This window comes from Hyla sarda, chromosome 1 (genome assembly GCF_029499605.1).
Source record: "Hyla sarda isolate aHylSar1 chromosome 1, aHylSar1.hap1, whole genome shotgun sequence".
Classification (NCBI taxonomy): Eukaryota; Metazoa; Chordata; class Amphibia; order Anura; family Hylidae; genus Hyla; species Hyla sarda.
In genome coordinates, this window is record NC_079189.1 from 540,637,924 (window position 1) to 540,656,794 (window position 18,871).

An 18,871-nucleotide genomic window follows, 5' to 3' on the forward strand; every position below is an offset into this window, starting at 1 on the left:
TACTGAATAACAGTATTATTTCACTAACACAGCACACCCCCTATGCGTGTTAGGACAAGGCAAAGTGTTCTACATCCCTATTGAGGCTCTCTTTAGGCCAGAAATAGCCGTTTTTAATAGCGATTCGCCACAAATAAATTCGGCCCAAACCAAATTTTTTCAGAAAATTCGGCAAATCGTCCAAATCGAATTTTTAAGAAATTCTCTCATCTCTATTTACATCTGTTATCATTGACTTCAATATAAAAAAATATGGATGTGTCCCTTTTGTAACTGTTCTACTTTTTTTGACAGAAAAAAAAATTGTGCAGACCAGGTTTTTATCTCCATTCAAGAAATGGAACACAGATCAGACGCAAAAGAATGTCAATGGATGCTGATAAAAACCCTTTGAAACCAATGTGAGCTTAAACTGATCAGTTAATTTGCCCAAACGTAACAAAGAAACAGAAATCAGACGGAGAAGCAAACCCAGATACAAACCCAGGACATTGTCACTTAGTTATTGGTGACAGAGGGCAGATATTTTTTGCATTCACCATGAAGACCACATCACATAGTGATACACACTGCACTCTCCACTCCTTCTCCTGGCTGTCACGGCACAGGAATAATTAACTGCGCATATGACATTCATTAATGCATTAGTATGCTTTATCGGGCATGATTAAAATTTCATTGGGTAAAGCGGGAGGAAAGGATCTCAGCTCACCTTTCTGCTTGAGAGGAAGAAATCTGAAGTGAATAAACCGATGGATACTTAAGGAAGAAGCAATTTAAACATGTTATTCAAGGAGACTTCATTATCATTTAATCCATGACTACTGAACATAAGGTAAATAATCGACAAAGCACATACAAAATATTCTAAACATTGCACATACTGTATATCTTGAGCACAAAATATACACTATACCATTAACATTGCAAATTCAGCATACCATGTATACAACAAATACAGTACACAATGAACATTGAAGAGACAGCATACTGTGAACACAACATATACAGTACACAATGAACATTACACATACAGCATACCATGTCCACAACATATACAGTACACAATGAACATTGAGCATACAGCATACCATGTCCACAACATATACAGTACACAATGAACATTGAGCATACGGCATACCATGTCCACAACATATACAGTACACTATGAACATTGCACATACAGCATACCATGTCCACAACAAATACAGTACACAATGAACAGTACACATACAGCATAATGGGAATACAACATATACAGTACACAATGAACATTGAACATACAGCATACCATGCCCACACCATATACAGTACACAATGAACATTGAACCTACAGCATACCATGTCCACACCATATACAGTACACCATGAACATTGCACATACAGTATTCTATGAACACGACATATACAGTGCACAATGACAAAGTATGTCAGGAGCATAACATATACGCTATACAACAAACTTTATGCATACAGCATAGCATGTTCACGACAAATACAGTACACAATGGTACATTGCACATACAGCATAGCATGTCCACAGCATATACAGTACACAATAAACATTGCACATACAGCATTCTGTGAACACGACATGTACAGTACATAATGACAATTGCACATATAGTATGTTAGGAGGATAGCATGTTCACGGCAAATACAATACACAATGAACATTGTATATACAGCATACCATGTACACAACATACTGTTTACAGTACACAATGAACAATTCACCTACAGTATATCAGAAGTACAACAAATACATCATACCATGAACATTGCACATACAGAATATCATGTACACAACATACAGTACACAATAGACACTGCACAAACAGTATATCAAGGACATGTACATACAGTAGATTATAAATATTGAACATATTGTTTACCATAAACACTACACATACAGTATTCAATGAACATCGCACATACACTATACCTATACTGCATATACCATACACCATGAATATTGCACATATTGTTTATCATGAACACAGCATATATTATTCAGTAATATTGCACATACAGTATATCACCACCAAAATGCTACAAAAAAAACTATTATTTGTAGTGTGTTAATTATTTCACTATAGACTTGAATTTTACATCTGGATGCAAAAAAAAAAAATATATATATATATGTATATATATATATATATATATATATATATATATATATATATATACACACAAAAATATGCCACAAGAATATGATGTTATTAACATTTTATTATTATTATTATTATTATTATTATTATTGCCATATAATCACTTTACACTAAGTATTTTGGTCAGTATTATTTTTTTTTTTACAAAAGCAGGAGTGGGTCCAAAACACAGAAAAAGGTGCAAATATGTTGGTTATAGTTTCTCTGTATCAGTTCCAATTCTGAATTTGGTTAACAAAAAAATTAAGAAAGTACTGTCTGTGACCCCAGCCTTACACAGACAAAGCAGTGTTATACACAAGTGTCTTTAATGTTTCTGTCACAAAGTTATTCTGCTTTGCTGGATGGACAAGATACAGGATACACTGAGTGGTAAATATAACTACTTTGAACATGGCTCCTCCTTTTGGTACGTTTAAGACATTACAGGATGGTTGGTGAATTCACTTGTGTTGTGAACTTCTTTGCTTTACAATTGAGTCAAGAAATTGGTGGAGTTAATCAGCAGATTTCAATCTCTCAAAAGAGATATTGAGTTCTGGAAGAATCGTTATTTTCTATTGTTGTTCAGTAGTTAGTATGGTTCAGATAAATACTACAGGTGTATTTATTAGGCTGATTTTAAAGTGTCCATCATTGATGTATCTGTCATACATGGGATTTCATATTTAAAAAAAAACATATACCCCACGGTTTTAATTTTTAATTTCACATTTTTAAATTTGATTTTACTGTATTCAGCTCACTATAATAGCATTGATGTCTATGAGACATTCCATTGAGCAAACTCCAACAGATGCCACGTGAACAGAGAACAAAAGGATGCACCTTTGGTCTCTATCAGATATTAAGGGTAAAGGGATACGTTAACCTATGTGGTAAATGTACATTGTTGGGTGCAATGTGAGATCAGCCTTAAAGTTGTATTCTGTTCCTAGACATCTTATCCCCTATCCAAAGAATAGGGGATGAGGTGTCTGATTGCGAGAGGTACAGCCGCAGGGCCCCCCGCCATCTCCCACCCAGCACCCTGGCATTCTGAACAGTTATGTTTGAAACACCAGCAGTGCTAGAATTTGGGCTGGCCGTGGCCTTCACTCCCCCTTTATTTAGGTCTATGGGAAAGATGGAGATGTAGAGTTCACGTATCTCCGTATTTTCAAAGAGATATATGGAGGAGGCATATCGACCAGAGCTTTGGGTTGTGGCTGCCCATTATCCGGCATGGAGTGGAGATTGATCTGGGGATGTTGATTACTGGGGCGCAATATAGGATATTGTGGGGGGGTCCCAGTGGCCAGACCCCAGCAATCAGACACTAATCCCCTATCCTGTGGATAGGCAATAAAATGCCTATGGGTGGAGTATCCCTTCAAGTTTCATGAACATAGCAAAACCATGTGTACCACGTGTACAGTGGCACATTAGCCTCATAGTATGGAGACACAGGCACTCCGTGTGCCAGCATATGCCAACTCTATATGGCATCATATCACAGCAATGCAGCATTGATTCTGGGGGAGAATATCTCTGTATTATGGAACATGGATTTTTATGACATCCCAACCATCCAGCAAGCTGAGGAAGGCAATATGGCGAAACGCGTCCTTCGTGTAATGATTTGTACTATGGATCAATAAATCCACATGATTTAGCGTCACCGGTGAGTGCTGGGTTCCTTATTCCATTTACTGGTGTAGTGATGAGACATCCCAGAACAGAAATAACCAGATTAAGCTCTGTTTAGACATTGGCATTGACCTTGGAAATTCACAGCTTGACTTGTTTTATTCTGAGGTTCCCACTTACCTGCCCTGTTCCCTCACCCAGTGCAGAGCTCCCTGCAAGAGATGTAGTTGCTTCTATACAATTCATAACACTAAGCGGACAGGGTTAGTTATAGCTCTATGGGTGGCTAATGAGTAGAAGGATGTCTTTCTTTTCTGTCTTTAAAAACTGTCAAAGAAGAAGAGAGTAGCTTGCTGCTATCTATGGAACTGAACAGGTGACTGGAGAGTTTATGCAAAAATAAAAGTGCAAAACAGTTTTTTATATTGTACAATGCAACATGAATGCACAATGCTATCAGTCCAATATGGTTAGAATTGATATGTTGCCTCAGAAATCTTATTTACACTATCTTTTCTTGCAATTGTATTTTATAGGTCTGTGTTCATCTTTTTAATACTTGTGATATTTTCAATTTGCATAATAAGGTGTGCTTAGATCTATGTGGCATTTTTACGGATAGCCTTTCCTTAGTCTGACACTGTTCAGGTCACTGATCAACTGTTTGCCAGAGCGATGTGCTTGTATGAGCTCCGTTCATTGTGTTGTGGTGGCAATGGGTTATTGCAGCTCTGCTTCCATTGAAGTAAATGAAAGATGATCTGCAGTAACCCAGCACAATGTATGTAGCACAGCTTCTCTGGCACTGGTGGAGTCCCATTACTAAATCCACCCCGATAATATATTAATGGCCTATCCAAAGAATAGGTCATCAATGAAAAAGTACTGGAAAATCCCTTTAAATGTATTCTTTTTAACACTAAAATAAAGCTGAATAAAAGTATTCCAGGTTGTTGCAAATGCTTGCCGATGTTAAAATGCACGCAGAGGTAACAGAAGATTCTCTATCTTTATGAGTTGCAACAGAATTGGTGACAGTGTCTCAAAATAGTGAAGAAGAAATAGCTTTTGTAAACAATGAGAAGTTAAAAAATATATAAAAAGCGAGACCTTATTCTTTTCTTTTCTATTTTTCTCTCTCACCCCTTAGTAGGACTATGTCCTTTACTTGTACTTCTGTACTGCTATATAATCTCTTTATTTTTATTAATTTTTTTCTCTTATTCTTATGTACAATGCCATTTCATTGGGTCCTTATGTATTGTATTCATGCGATCTTAACTGGATTTATTGTACATCCTTCTTTATTTATTTTATTTCCCTTTTTTTTTTCTTGTATGTTATAAATGGAAAAATTCTCCTAAATAAACAATTACCGGTATATTAAAAAAAAAAAAAATATATATATATATATATATATATATATATATATATATATATATATAAAAAATCCCTTTTAGGAGTGGCAACAAGATTCTTGCCAGCTTTTCCGAGGGTCCAGCTTCCACCTACGTTTCATAATGCCAACGTTGGTCATCATGGTCTTCATTGTTATTGTCATCATCATTAATGTCACCTTTAGTAGCTTCCTCTTCCCCTATACTTTGAACAGATTCCATCTCTAAAACCTTCTCAAGTCCCACTTCCTCATCCTCCTCATCTAACTCCTCCTAAACAAGAACATCCATACTGCTGCCAGCCAGATGTGAACCTTTCTCCATCCCTCATTTATCAATTCACTGTGAGCATTGGTCCAAAAGGAATACCAATGACTTAACATAACTTATTCAATTGTTGTCCTTGTGACAAATCTTATTGCCTCTTCAAAAGGCCTGAGCCCGTAACAGGTGTCTCCGATTAGCTTCCCATGCCTCAGCTGAAAGTTACACTGGATTTAAAAACTGTCGGACAACGCTTCACAGTGCTAGTACCAGTTCTCCAACAGTTTTAAAGTTGAGTTCCACTGTTTTGGAACGTCACAAATGAGACTGTATTGAAGAAGGCCATTTTGGCACTATTCGTGAAAGAAGGCAAGTTTTAAAGAATAAAAACAGCTAAACCGAACGATAACTTTCCTGCACATAGCCAGCACATCACTGAGAACACCACAATTTCTCAAGAAACCTTTGACGACAAGATATAGCACATGTCATAAGCTGTTTTTGGTGAACACGATTCCCAATGTCAGATTACAAGTAGAGAGCCAGTGTGAAACTTTCTGTTGCAGACAGGGAAGCAACTTCTCTACTGTGTAGTTTTCTCACTCAGGCTTAGCAGATGGAATACAGCATGGCAGCACTTGACTGCACCAATGAAAGGAGGGCAAAGAGGAGGAGGGTAACCAAATTCTGAACCCCTTCAGGGCTTGTGCCTCAAGAACTAACTCCCTTAAACTTAGGGACCCCCCCCCCCCAAATGCTTTTAATCTTTAATAGATACTTAAAATCATACTCCAAAGTGCTCCAAAATAATGGTGAATTAAAATTACAAGTGGAAACATTATGTGACACTATAGAGGGCTAGTCTCCCTCTTTAATTAATTCCTCTCCAAACTCAACCAGGAGGTTAGGCCTCTTATCAGTATATCACTAACCCCTAAGAGAATTGAATTTCTGTATATTGTACCACTTGCTATTTAAAACATACACAAGCCAACCAGTTGTGTAATTATAGTGTAATAATGCCCTCCTTAGTATTCTGCACATTAGTTAGGTTTATCACCCCACAAAAGGTAGGTAGTTACCCCATTAGGTAGGTATGTCCCACAGTAGTTAGTTCCCTTATTAGGCACCCACCCCCTCCTATAGGCACGTATGTCCTCAGGTAGGTAGTCCCCCTCCCCTCCAAAAAAAAAAAAAATACATCCTTAGTAGGTGAATACATTTGGCAGGTAGATATTCAGGCAGGAAGGTAGCTAGCTAGCTAGGTAGACAGGTAGCTTGCCAACTAGCTAGGTAGACAAGTAGGTTGCTAACTATTTAGGTAGCAAGTGTGATGACTGGTTCTGTCAGCACCCATAGGGTTAATTCTGCATAGCTTTGTTGTTTATGTTGGTTACTGGGACAACGCCCTGATTTCTTTGGGTGTGGTTAGAATTTCTTCCCAGCCTATCTGTACTCTGGTTTCTTCTATCAAGGATTCTCCTTTCACCTACAGTCTCATATGTAAGGAAGTCCCTTTCACTTGTGCTTTGCATGGGAAAGTTACTAGTTGATTGAAGCTAGCATGCCTTTTATCTCTATTGTCTATTTTTGGTACTCTGATCTTTTGGCTTGGTTCTTGACTTCTCTTCTGGACTTTGGCTAGAATGACTATGATTTGACTGTGTGTTTGTCTTAGTGTATCTCTGTTAGTTGTCGGACTGATGAAGCGCGGACCAGCATGACACGGACCGTTGCCGGTAGTTCCTCCGAAGCCCGTTTTGAAGAAATAAATGTGAACACGGCATCCAACAGTTCTGGTATGTGCTCCTTTTTCCTTCTACTTTTGAGTGAAGTCTATTGATACTATTTCAAGTTTGTAAGCACTAATGAAGTTGTGGCCAGAAAGGGGTTGCTAATGTCCAGGTACAAGAAATCTAGAGAGCTGATTCCAGCAAGAGTTTAATACAGTGCAGCGGTGCCGGTATACATCTTGTTAAAATACAAACAATATATTGCTTTCTTATGGTGAGAAATATGCTGGAGGAGTATGTGGAGAAAGTACTTCATGTGATGCATTCCTTTTATCAGGGTTTCACAAAATAATTTTAGTGTAGGTAAAGGCTGGTGTATAAACAAAAAAAAAAAGTGACCCTTCCAAATAGGGCCTGGTCCCCACTTAACATCACTTGCTGCTTTTTTATCTTGACATGCAGGAAATTCCCACTCAGCTAGTCAGTGGCTGAGACAGGTCACTTCTACAACCACTGATTGGTTGAGCAAGATTCACTCCATCTAGAGATGAAAGCAGGAAGTGCTACTCAGCAGGAACCATGCACCAATAAAGCAAAAGCGGATAGGACTGAGGCAAGTGAGTATAACTTTTTTTGTTTGAATGCCAGCCTTAGCACATACTAAAAAACGTAAAGCTACCAGACAAACCCTTTAATTCCTTATTATAAGTACAACCTTGGTGACATTACCAAAGATAAATATAATTGGAGGAGCTAGGAGATGAGTCCACATTCCAGTGCATGTGGGGTGGTTATCAGGATATCCTTATATATAAACCAGGGGTTTTGTGTGTGAGGCTAACCAACTCAGAAGAGTAAGCAAAAGGTCCTGTGCAATGTCAAACCATACATTGAAAATCTACTATACCTGAGCTATTTTTGGGTGCCAAAAAGAGTTACTGAATCTCATGGACAGTTTCTCTTCTAAACTTCTGTAGGAAAACAATACCACAGTGATCAATGGTGATAACCTTTAAAAATAATCTTATTGTATTTAAACAATCTTTTCACCTTTGGGTGTCACAAGACTTGGTCCATTTAAATGCAAAATTGTTCTTTGTTCTATAGTGGTGTGGATGCTGGATAACCTCGGCAAGGTGCTTGTCCAGTCCTGGTGAAGATGGTGATGCTTCTCTGGGGCGCCTCCGGATGCGTGGATGTTCCAACTCCCGACCCAGCTGAGGGTTGGAGAAAGAGGAAGGTGCGGGAGCAATTGAAAGTTTTAAAAAGCTTTATTCAGACGACGCGTTTCGCAAGGGGTCCCTTGCTTCATCAGGTCATAGACAAAAGGGGTACAGACAGTCTTTATATACAGTGTATACTTAAAAAAGTGCGGGAGTTTGTGACAGGTGTGGTACGTCACCTGGATGCCGGATGTGACGTGCCGGCTGAGAACAGGAGCATTCATTCATAAGATGTACTGTTTGTATACAATGTACCGAGTGTGACTTTGTGATTGGATGCAGAGAGAGCTGCTGGGTGTATCGTATTCGGCTTGAAGGATGTTGCCGATGTATTAGTAAGTTAGATTTGTAAGTTACATTTGTAATTGTTTGTAGAAAACTGTAATTTGATTAAGCTCTATGTTAGAGGACTATTGAAAGTGTCTGTAGACTGCGGGATGCTGGGAAGTACTTTACTATTATATTATAATATAATATAATATTGTGAATTTATTGTTCTGTAGATTATGTTTCTGCATGATGCAGAATTAGACATCTGGTATGTCGATTATACTAAATTAAAATACCAGATTATTACTGGTGTATTGGTGTGTAGAAAAAGTTATTTTATTTCTTTTACATCATTAGTAGTATATACTATAAGTTATGCTGCTGCATACTATGGAATTGTGCCTGTCATGGGGCAGTATGTTCCTTATGATTGTAATCTTTATGGTATAGCTTGCTGGTAGATTCTGATATGACCATGTTTATGAAAGGGTTTTTATTTATATATACTTATTACCGCTTGTTGTGATGTCATTGTGCGTTTTTTGGTCATTAGCAAATCTATTAGGTATACAGAATATACTGGTATCGGCCTATTTGATAATTGGTACACTTTTGGCACACTTGGAACACTTTTGGCTATCTATAGATGGGTACAAGGGTACAAGGAGAGGAGATCACTTAAATAGGGAGTGTGTGGATGTAAGATAGATGTGAGGTGATTGGTAGTTTATTGCTGCACTGTGGTGAGATCTCATAGTTATGTATATGGTATGTTGAGATTACAGTATTCTACTCCCTTGTCACAGGTGTGACAAATGTTATTGACGGTTGGTAGAATAATGTACATGTATACACCAAATAAATGAATGATACATAGATATAAACACATAGGTGGGTAAAAACATATGTAAACATACACATGTGGAGCGAATGAAGGGAACCTATTGAGATACACTCTAAAATTGGACATAATGGTACTTGGTAAAAACAATGGTAAAAATGTTATAGTGTATATAAAAATATTAAGATGTATGTATAAATGTTTAAAAGGACACGGATTGAAATACATCATTTATGTAGTAACTTAATGTAAATGTGCTTAGGAAAAAATGGGGGTAGGCCCTGTGGATGTTGAATGTATTGGATATAATATTCGGAACCTGAGGTTGTTAACGTATAAGTTCCATTGCTTCATTCAGACCTCTTGGGGCTAAAGTGCCAAGGCAAAATATCCAGAACATGTGTATATATAAATAAAAACCCTTTCATAAACATGGTCATATCAGAATCTACCAGCAAGCTATACCATAAAGATTACAATCATAAGGAACATACTGCCCCATGACAGGCACAATTCCATAGTATGCAGCAGCATAACTTATAGTATATACTACTAATGATGTAAAAGAAATAAAATAACTTTTTCTACACACCAATACACCAGTAATCATCTGGTATTTTTATTTAGTATAATCGACATACCAGATGTCTAATTCTGCATCATGCAGAAACATAATCTACAGAATAATAAATTCACAATATTATATTATATTATAATATAATAGTAAAGTACTTCCCAGCATCCCGCAGTCTACAGACACTTTCAATAGTCCTCTAACATAGAGCTTAATCAAATTACAGTTTTCTACAAACAATTACAAATGTAACTTACAAATACATCGGCAACATCCTTCAAGCCGAATACGATACACCCAGCAGCTCTCTCTGCATCCAATCACAAAGTCACACTCAGTACATGGTATACAAACAGTACATCTTATGAATGTATCCTCCCGTTCTCAGCCGGCACGTCACATCCGGCATCCAGGTGACGTACCACACCTGTCACAAACTCCCGCACTTTTTTAAGTATACACTGTATATAAAGACTGTCTGTACCCCTTTTGTCTATGACCTGATGAAGCAAGGGACCCCTTGCGAAACGCGTCGTCTGAATAAAGCTTTTTAAAACTTTCAATTGCTCCCGCACCTTCCTCTTTCTCCAACCCTCAGCTGGATCGGGAGTTGGAACATCCACGCATCCGGAGGCGCCCCAGAGAAGCATCACCATCTTCACCAGGACTGGACAAGCACCTTGCCGAGGTTATCCAGCATCCACACCACTATCTACCAGACCGGCACCACGGAGTATCGGGACAGATGCTCCGCAGCCCAGAGGAGAACGTTTAGAGTGCATGCACTCAGAAAGCCCACATCAGTGTTGTGCCTGAGCTTGCACAACACTAGAAGGTGAGTGTGCCAATACACACTTTTACTTGGCTCCATAATTCTTGTACGCGCATTTTTACATCCGTTGCGATCACCATCATTTACGGCACTTAGATAGCGCCCCCTTTGTTTCCTTTTTTTTTTCCTTTTCTGCACATATTCTTTGTTCTATAGACATATTACTCTTATTCACAAATATTTGTGACATGTCACCTAAAAATGTAATCTATTCCTTTAATTTACAAATATGGTCATGCATTCTATTCTAACCAATAGCATAGCTATACTTCTCTTGTCTACAGTAGCTCCTATTCACAGTATCATTTCCATTTATAAGCCTGTTCAATATATAATCACCACTGTCCATCCATTAAACTATTTCTTATTATCTCTTTACCTTTAGGCTCCCCATGAATTAAGGATCACCATCCATATTGCTAATAACGGGCTAAATGAATTGAGAAGCACTTGTATCTTGAGGTTAATATCATGAGAACAGTTCAAATATAACATGCAATATTAAAAAGCAGGCACTAGATGTGGGGTAAAAGCAGTTTTAACATCGGATTGTAATACCACTTAGTGTCTTTCAGCAGGGGGCGGTGCAGGTCCTCAGTGTACAGTGTCATCTTTTGACATCACTGCAGTTGAGGGAGGTTTTGCGATTTCCAGGGTCACTCCTAGAGATTTATCAAAACCTGTGGAGAGTAAAAGTTGCCCAGTTGCCCATAGCAACCAGTCAGATCGCTTCTTTCATTCTTAACAAGGCCTATTAAAAATTAAAGAAGCAATCTGATTAGTTCCTATGGGCAATTCAGCAACTTTGCCTCTTCACTAAAGTCAGCTGAACTTGCCGACATTGGCAGGTTCAGCCGACTGTCTAACAGATAATGTCGGTGGAAAGAAGGACCGGTATAATGGATTTTCTCTGCATAACCTTATGGTTCTGGGAGAGATAAGCCGCAAACAGTTACAAACAGCCTTACCTAAGCAAATTTCAGTTTTCACTTTGCAGTGGTCACGTATTTATGATGTGCGAAAGTTGCACGAAGGCAAAAAAAATCATAAAACTCCTTCAAAAAGTCAAAAGTCTACCCCAGGTCTGACCTGGAGTACAAAACAACCATACGTGAGCAAATTTAAAAGGTCGCCGCCGCCGTTTATTTTTTGTTGTTGTTGTTTTTTTTATATTAATAAAATGGTTGAGGGCTTGTGGGGGAGTGTTTTTTTAAATAAAATTTTTTTTAAACGTGTTTTTTTTTTTTTTTACTTACGTTATAGGCTTAGTAGTGGAAGCTATCTTATAGACAGAATCCATTACTAAGCCGGGGATTAGCGTTAGCCTCCAAAACAGCTAGCGCTAACTCCCAACTATTACCCCGGTACCCACCGCCACAGGCGTGCCAGGAAGAGCTAGTACTAACAGGCCCGGAGCATCAAATATGGTGCTCCTGGGCCTAGGCGGTAACAGGCTGGCATTATTTAGGCTGGGGAGGGCCAGTAACAATGGTCCTCGCCCATCCTGGTAACGTCAGGCTGTTGCTTGCTGTTTAGTTGGTATCTGAAAATGGGGGAACCACACATTTTTTTTCCTTTATTATTTCCAAAAGACATTTGGGGTTTCCTATATTTTCATTCTCAGCCAGATACAAACCAAGCAGCAACAGCCTGACGTTACCAGGGTGGGCGAGGACCATTGTTACTGGCCCTCCCCAGCCTAAATAACGCCAACCTGTTACCGCCTAGGCCCAGGAGCACCATGAGCATTTGTTGTTAATTTAAAAAACACTGGTCATCTACGTAGTCCACTGAAGACAAAGAAGTCCTCTGCATACACGGATCTGAAATGAGGAGAAATAAAAACACAAAATCATTTAGTACATTTAGGGGGAAAAAAGTGGTAAAAACTTTTAAAAACAGAGAGGAGGTGGTGTTTCCCACTGGTTTTCTGAAGTAATTTATAGTTTTTTTGCTTATGTATGCTAAAAAAAAAAAAAAAATTGCATTCTAAAGTGATTTATAGGTTTTTGCTTATGTAAGCCAAATTTATCAACCCCCTGTGATAAATACGTCATACATAAGAAAAGCCAAAAATAAATGCCTACAAAACTCCCGTACCAAAGCAACAATGATAAATCTTCCCTATTGAAAGTAGCTAGATTAAAGTAGTGAAGTCCCTGCATTGTTGTAAAGTTTGCAGTTGTTCACCGAAGTCCCGGCTATCAGAAGTCTATTTTCTGAGCTTTGTGTAAGGGGAACAGCTTTATTTGCTCCAAATAAAAAGATTTAATTTAAACGTCCCTGTCATTTAGAAAAAAAAACTTTAGAAATGTCAGACAGATATGTTGAAAGTTTTTCTAAATGATATGGACACTTTCAAGGTGTTGCCATTACTGTGCGATGGGTTGTCACTGTAACCTCGGTTCTCTATCACATGGCAGAAAAACGGGACACTTGTGTGTGGTTCTGCGTTTCTATTTATCTACATTGCCAGGCAATGCCAGATATTCGGATAAGCCACTTTGTCTGGATAAACACTTAAGGGGCCATTGAAGCTATTCTTCTGTTGGTCATGACGATCCTTGAAGTTGGACCACTACTGATCACACATCAGTCTATCCTAGGAATAGGCTACCAGGTGTTTTCCTGGACACCCCACTTAGTTATATATTAAATCAGCGTCTATTGATGGGTAAATATACAAATATTTAGTAGGTGCAAAAGGTCAGTGAAAGTTAACTAAGTTTCTTGTTACACAATATCTATGAATATAATCAATCTCTGTATGCCTTTTTAATATTCTCCATGTACCTGGTTAGAATGAGCCTGCGATGTCCTCAGTGCTTATGATGGTAATAAAAGTTGATTTGTGGCTTCCATAAAGTTAGAAAATAATTACATGTGTTGTGTTCTTGATGTCCTGTAGACACGAAAATGACTAATCTAAAGCTCCAGGTCATAGCACAGGGACAGGGTGCCTTATAATGTCTTTATTAGGGACATTACTAACTTGCTGCAAGGAAAATCTGACTTTTTGCCGACTACTCATGAACCTGAAAGGAGACTGACTCAACAGGAGGTTATAAGGAATGAGAAATGACCCTAAGTGCAGTAAGCTTTGTCCGAGGTTAAGCCCAATGCCTAGGCAACAAAACGTAAGGATCAAAAGCCTATGCACCTCCAGAGAAAAGCACTTGGGGGCTGTTACTGTATTCCTGTCTTTAGACTCTTGAACAATGTTTAGCTGTTTATAAGTAAAAGCTTGCAGGGTGCCTCATTGTGCAAGAAAACGTATGGCCAGCAGCAAAACCAGCTGACTACTCACTTACAATGGATGGAAATAGTGGAAAATTACAATCCTGCCCTTAGACTTGAAAGTATTTTCCTTTAATGTTAGCAATGGAAAATGGATCTGGTTTAAAATGGCAATGAAACATAAGTTGTATAAGGCAAATACAGGGGCTGTACATTTTGCATTTGCTATATAATCTTCTGGTTCAAACTACTATATCCAAAACCTTACCGTAAGGGTTTTCCTTTTTTTGGGACACACTGACTGTCTGTACAAGTCTCCCAAAAATCAGTCAAAGCCTTAGGGTGCACCACTGAGATATTCTGATAGTGTGTATTAGTCAATAAATAACATATTTTTTGCCATAAGACGCCCCGGCCTATAAGACTCACCCAATTTTAAAGGATGAAAATCTAGAAAAAAAAGATTCTGAACCAAATACGATGTAAAGTATAGGACAGTAGTCTTCAACCTGCAGACCTCCAGATGTGGCAAATCTACAACTCCCTGCATGCCCGGACAGCCAACGGCTGTTCGGGCACGCTGGGAGTTGTAGTTTTGCAATATCTGGAGGTCCGCAGGTTGAAGACCACTGGTATAGGAGGTAATACTCACGTGTCCCCACCGCTCCGGACCCGTCACCGCTCGTCACCACTGCACAGGATGTCGCCCTCCATCGCTGTCGCCGCGTCCCCGGGGTGTCCCCGTCACTCCGGAACGTCTCTGCTGCTCAGGATCCTCGCTCTCCGTCGCCACCATCACTTCGCTATGCACGCCGCTCCTATTGGATGACGGGACAGTGTGCATGACGACATGATGACGACGGAGGAGAGCGCCGGCCATGCAGGGGATCCCGGCATGGAGCAGTCATTCGCCGATCGGACACCGAGGAGGCAGGTAAGGTCCCTCCCGATGTCCTGTAAGCTGTTCCGGCCGCCGCGATTTCACCGCGGCGGTCCCGAACAGCCCGACTGAGCAGCCGGGTTAGTTTCACTTTCGCTTCAGACGCGGCCGTCAGCTTTGATCGCCGCATCTGAAGGGTTAATACAGGGCATCACCGCGATCAGTGATGTCCTGTATTAGCCGCGGGTCCCGGGCGTTGATGGCCGCTGGGACCGCCGTGATATGACAGGGTTTTAATGTGTGTTTGCCGTATTAGACGCACCAACTTTTCTCCCCCCCCCCCGAATTTTGGGGAAGAAAAAGTGCGTCTTATACGGTGAAAAATACGGTAAGTACTCTTATGGGAAACCTAACATCAAGAAAAATAGCAACATTGGACTTGATTTTATGCTTTATTCCTGGGTGGGTGGATGGAAGGTACCAGTGACCATGTGACCTACAGGGTGACCTATGGGACCCCTCCAGGGTCTCCCCAATATAAACCCTGGGTGGAGCTAGTTCAGTCTCTTAGTCTCTTCTCTACTGACTGCAGCAAGGTCAAGTCCTGAGAGAGGGTGTCTGGTGTCCCAAGGAGGCCTAAAGCCTACCATGCAGACACGCATCCACAAGTCCACTACCCCACAGGTGAATGTCAAAACCTGGTAAGCTACATACGGGGTGAAGTTTGTCTAGTCAGTCCTAGTCAAGTTAGTCAAGATCAATCTGTATCAAGTCAGCGTGGGCCTGCATCAAATTGTCCTAGTCCACTATAAGTCCCAGCGAGCCCTAAGGTCTCTGAAGTCACTGGTCACCTCCTTGGGCCTGGCTAAGCTGTTAAGACTTTTACTTAGAGGGTCAAAGAATTTTAATAAAACATTTGGCATGTCCTATAGATATAGTCTAGTTGTTTATACTGCTAGAATGAGCTGAGAAGAGGTATGCGCTTAGCGCAATTTTTACATGCTCTGTGACTGTTTAAGTCTATGGGACCATCTTGAGACATGTGCATAGAGAGCAGGGAGAAGCAACGCTTTGCCACATGCTTCTTCCCACTAGTTCTACTAATCGGTTGGGGTCTTCACACCCAGACCACTACATATGGTTCTGCATATAATTCTCAATCATGTTTTAATGTTGGCAATGTAGAGCAAGTTCTTCCTTTTGAGGAGAGCTACTTTGCATACTTTTTTTCCCATGAAGCATTGCATGGCTTGTAAGACTCCATCCGCCAATTTGGCTGTCTCCTCAAGGAGTCTCACTAACCCCTTTGGACAAGAAAATGAAGACAATTATAAATCTGGTGCACAGAAGTCCAGTGAAGATACACTTTAAGCTTTTATTTATTGTTTTATTTTTATAACTATTTTCTAGAAGTGACCTGAGCAACTAAAATGATAAGTAGTGATTAAAAATAATTATTCTCCGTGTTTAACCAAGCAAGCTGAAAGTCTCACAGTATCTTGTTAAATAGAAAGAAATGTTAACAATTTATCTTTCAGATTAAAACTAAATAGGGAGAGTCTTGACCCACCAACCTTACAGCGGTCATGTTTGTTTATTAAGAATTCTTTAGAAATGACAGCAAAAGTGTTTTTATGGACCTGGAAAATAGAATAATATGTCCCTATTTAATGCATTATAGTTAGACTTACAGATTAATTAAGAAATAACCCCAAGTGACTTTGTATTTTAATGATAGCTACTAGCTTTGCCATATTACACCTCACAAGACTCATTGATATTACTGAACTCTGGCTTTTTTTTAATTAGGTCTTTCCATCATTGTCCTAAGAGATCGTTTGGGGGGAAAAACTGTCCTCGGAGGAAGGGACACCTCTGACTACAGGGACTAAAGGGAAAGAAGACAACAAAACAAATGCACATTGCAAAGACTAAGCTGGAAAATGAGTTTTATTAATCACACTTTACTTTGTTAGTTTAAGCTGTGTGCAGATACAAAGTGCACCCAAGGCAGCCCGAAAATTGTGCAGTCTTCAGCCAGTGAGTCTTACAGATGCATATTGAAAAGATCACCCACATCCCACACATATTTAGGGGAATTACAGTTTCAGGAAAATAATTAGATTTGTTATATAATGAAAAGTCTCTATCATTTCCTCACAATCTTAGCCTGCTGTTATTCCGTATGAACTTTTACAGTTTACTTCCCTTTCCCAATATCAATGGGTTTTGATCTGTCCTGATCATGTAACTTCAATATAGGGATGTGTCGGCACTTCCGTGGAATCTGTGGTGGTGCATGAGGTAGGGTAAAGCCACAGGTAGAAGAAAGATGATACCCAGCACTCACCAGTAATGCACAGTGAAGATTTATTATGCCATAGTGTAGTACAAAGATGCGTTTCGGCGTGGGAGCCTTCCTCAGCTGTCTACCTAGACCAATACACGCCCTTGTACTACACTATGGAATAATAAATCTTCACTGTACGTTACTGGTGAGTGCTGGGTATCATCTTTCTTTTACCAGATCATATAATAGCTACACCACCAAAATACAAAAGTTGTTGAGTCCAAATTATCTGCTGTATCAAAGGAAGGCGTTGCTCTGGGAGTTTTGGACCAGAAGAATTCTGATGATCTTTTTGTATCTAACCCCATCACCCCTATTTTTTATTTCTTGCCTAAATTGCTTTAAAATATTTTCCTCCCCTAATGAGACCAATAGTGGCTGGTATGGACTCATTGGGTGCTTGGTTAGATTTTTTATCTTCAGCTACTCTCCAGGAAAATGCCTTCCTTCTTATAGGATATCAGACATGTTATAAAAGTGGTTGAAAATTTACAATGGCAAGACACTTATAGTTGGGCCAGGTGTATTGTGGTGGGACTGTATTCAGCTATTCCCCACGAGTTGGGTATCCAGTCAATAGCTTGGTTTATGGATATTTTAAGCACCTATAGCCCTGCTTTAAAAGGAGTTTATCATAGTAATATTCGGTTCATTCCCACTTACATAAGACAGTTTAGTCAAGTCCGTGATGTAATCTTACGCAATCTCCCCATTGTTAAACAGGATCCAGACCTGAAATTCTACTTAACGGAGTACAAGTTGTCCCCAAAGGAGCATCTACTTTAGGTAACATTCTTTCACCTAGCCTATATACATCTAAACAATCAAAAACTCCTACTTGGTTACAAGTTAAAGGGGTTATCCAGGAAAAAAAAATTTTACATATCAACTGGCTCCAGAAAGTTAAACAGATTTGTAAATTACTTCTATTAAAAAAAAATATTAATCCTTTCAGTACTTGTGAGCTGCTAAAGTTGAGTTGTCCTTTTCTGTCTAAGTGATCTCTGATGATACGTGTCTTGGGAGCTGTCCAGAGTAGAAGCAAATTCCCATAGCAAACGTCTTCTGCTCTGTGCAGTTCCTGAGAAAAGCATAGATGTCAGCAGAGAGCACTGTTTCCAGACAGATAAGAACAACTCAACTTCAGCAGCTGATAATTATTGGAAGGATTAAGATTTTTTTAAATAGAAGTAGTTTACAAATCTGTTTAACTTCTGGAGCCAATTGATCTAAAAAAAAAAAAAAAAGTTTTTTCCTGGAATACCCCTTTAAAGGGGACATATAAGTGTGGCCACAGAATTTGCAGTACCTGTTGTTACATAGAGAACAGTTCCACATTTAAGTCCAGTACAACATAACGGAATGCTGCCAAAAGCTGTCCTGGACTTCTCTTCTCTCATTAAATGTGGCAGTTCATGTTGAATTAGTTGTGTTGATCTATTTTAATTGTTCTTGTTTGATTGTAAA

General features: G+C 39.2%; 1 long non-coding RNA gene across 1 annotated transcript; it reads left to right on the forward strand.

The window, feature by feature from the left end:
- Window positions 1-611: 611 nt before the first annotated feature.
- LOC130311077 (uncharacterized) lies at window positions 612-17,195 on the forward strand. Its single transcript, XR_008859521.1, has 5 exons — window positions 612-835; window positions 7,143-7,263; window positions 7,660-7,814; window positions 11,323-11,399; window positions 16,864-17,195. It is a non-coding gene; the product is annotated as an uncharacterized LOC130311077 (long non-coding RNA).
- The last annotated feature ends 1,676 nt before the right edge of the window (window positions 17,196-18,871 follow it).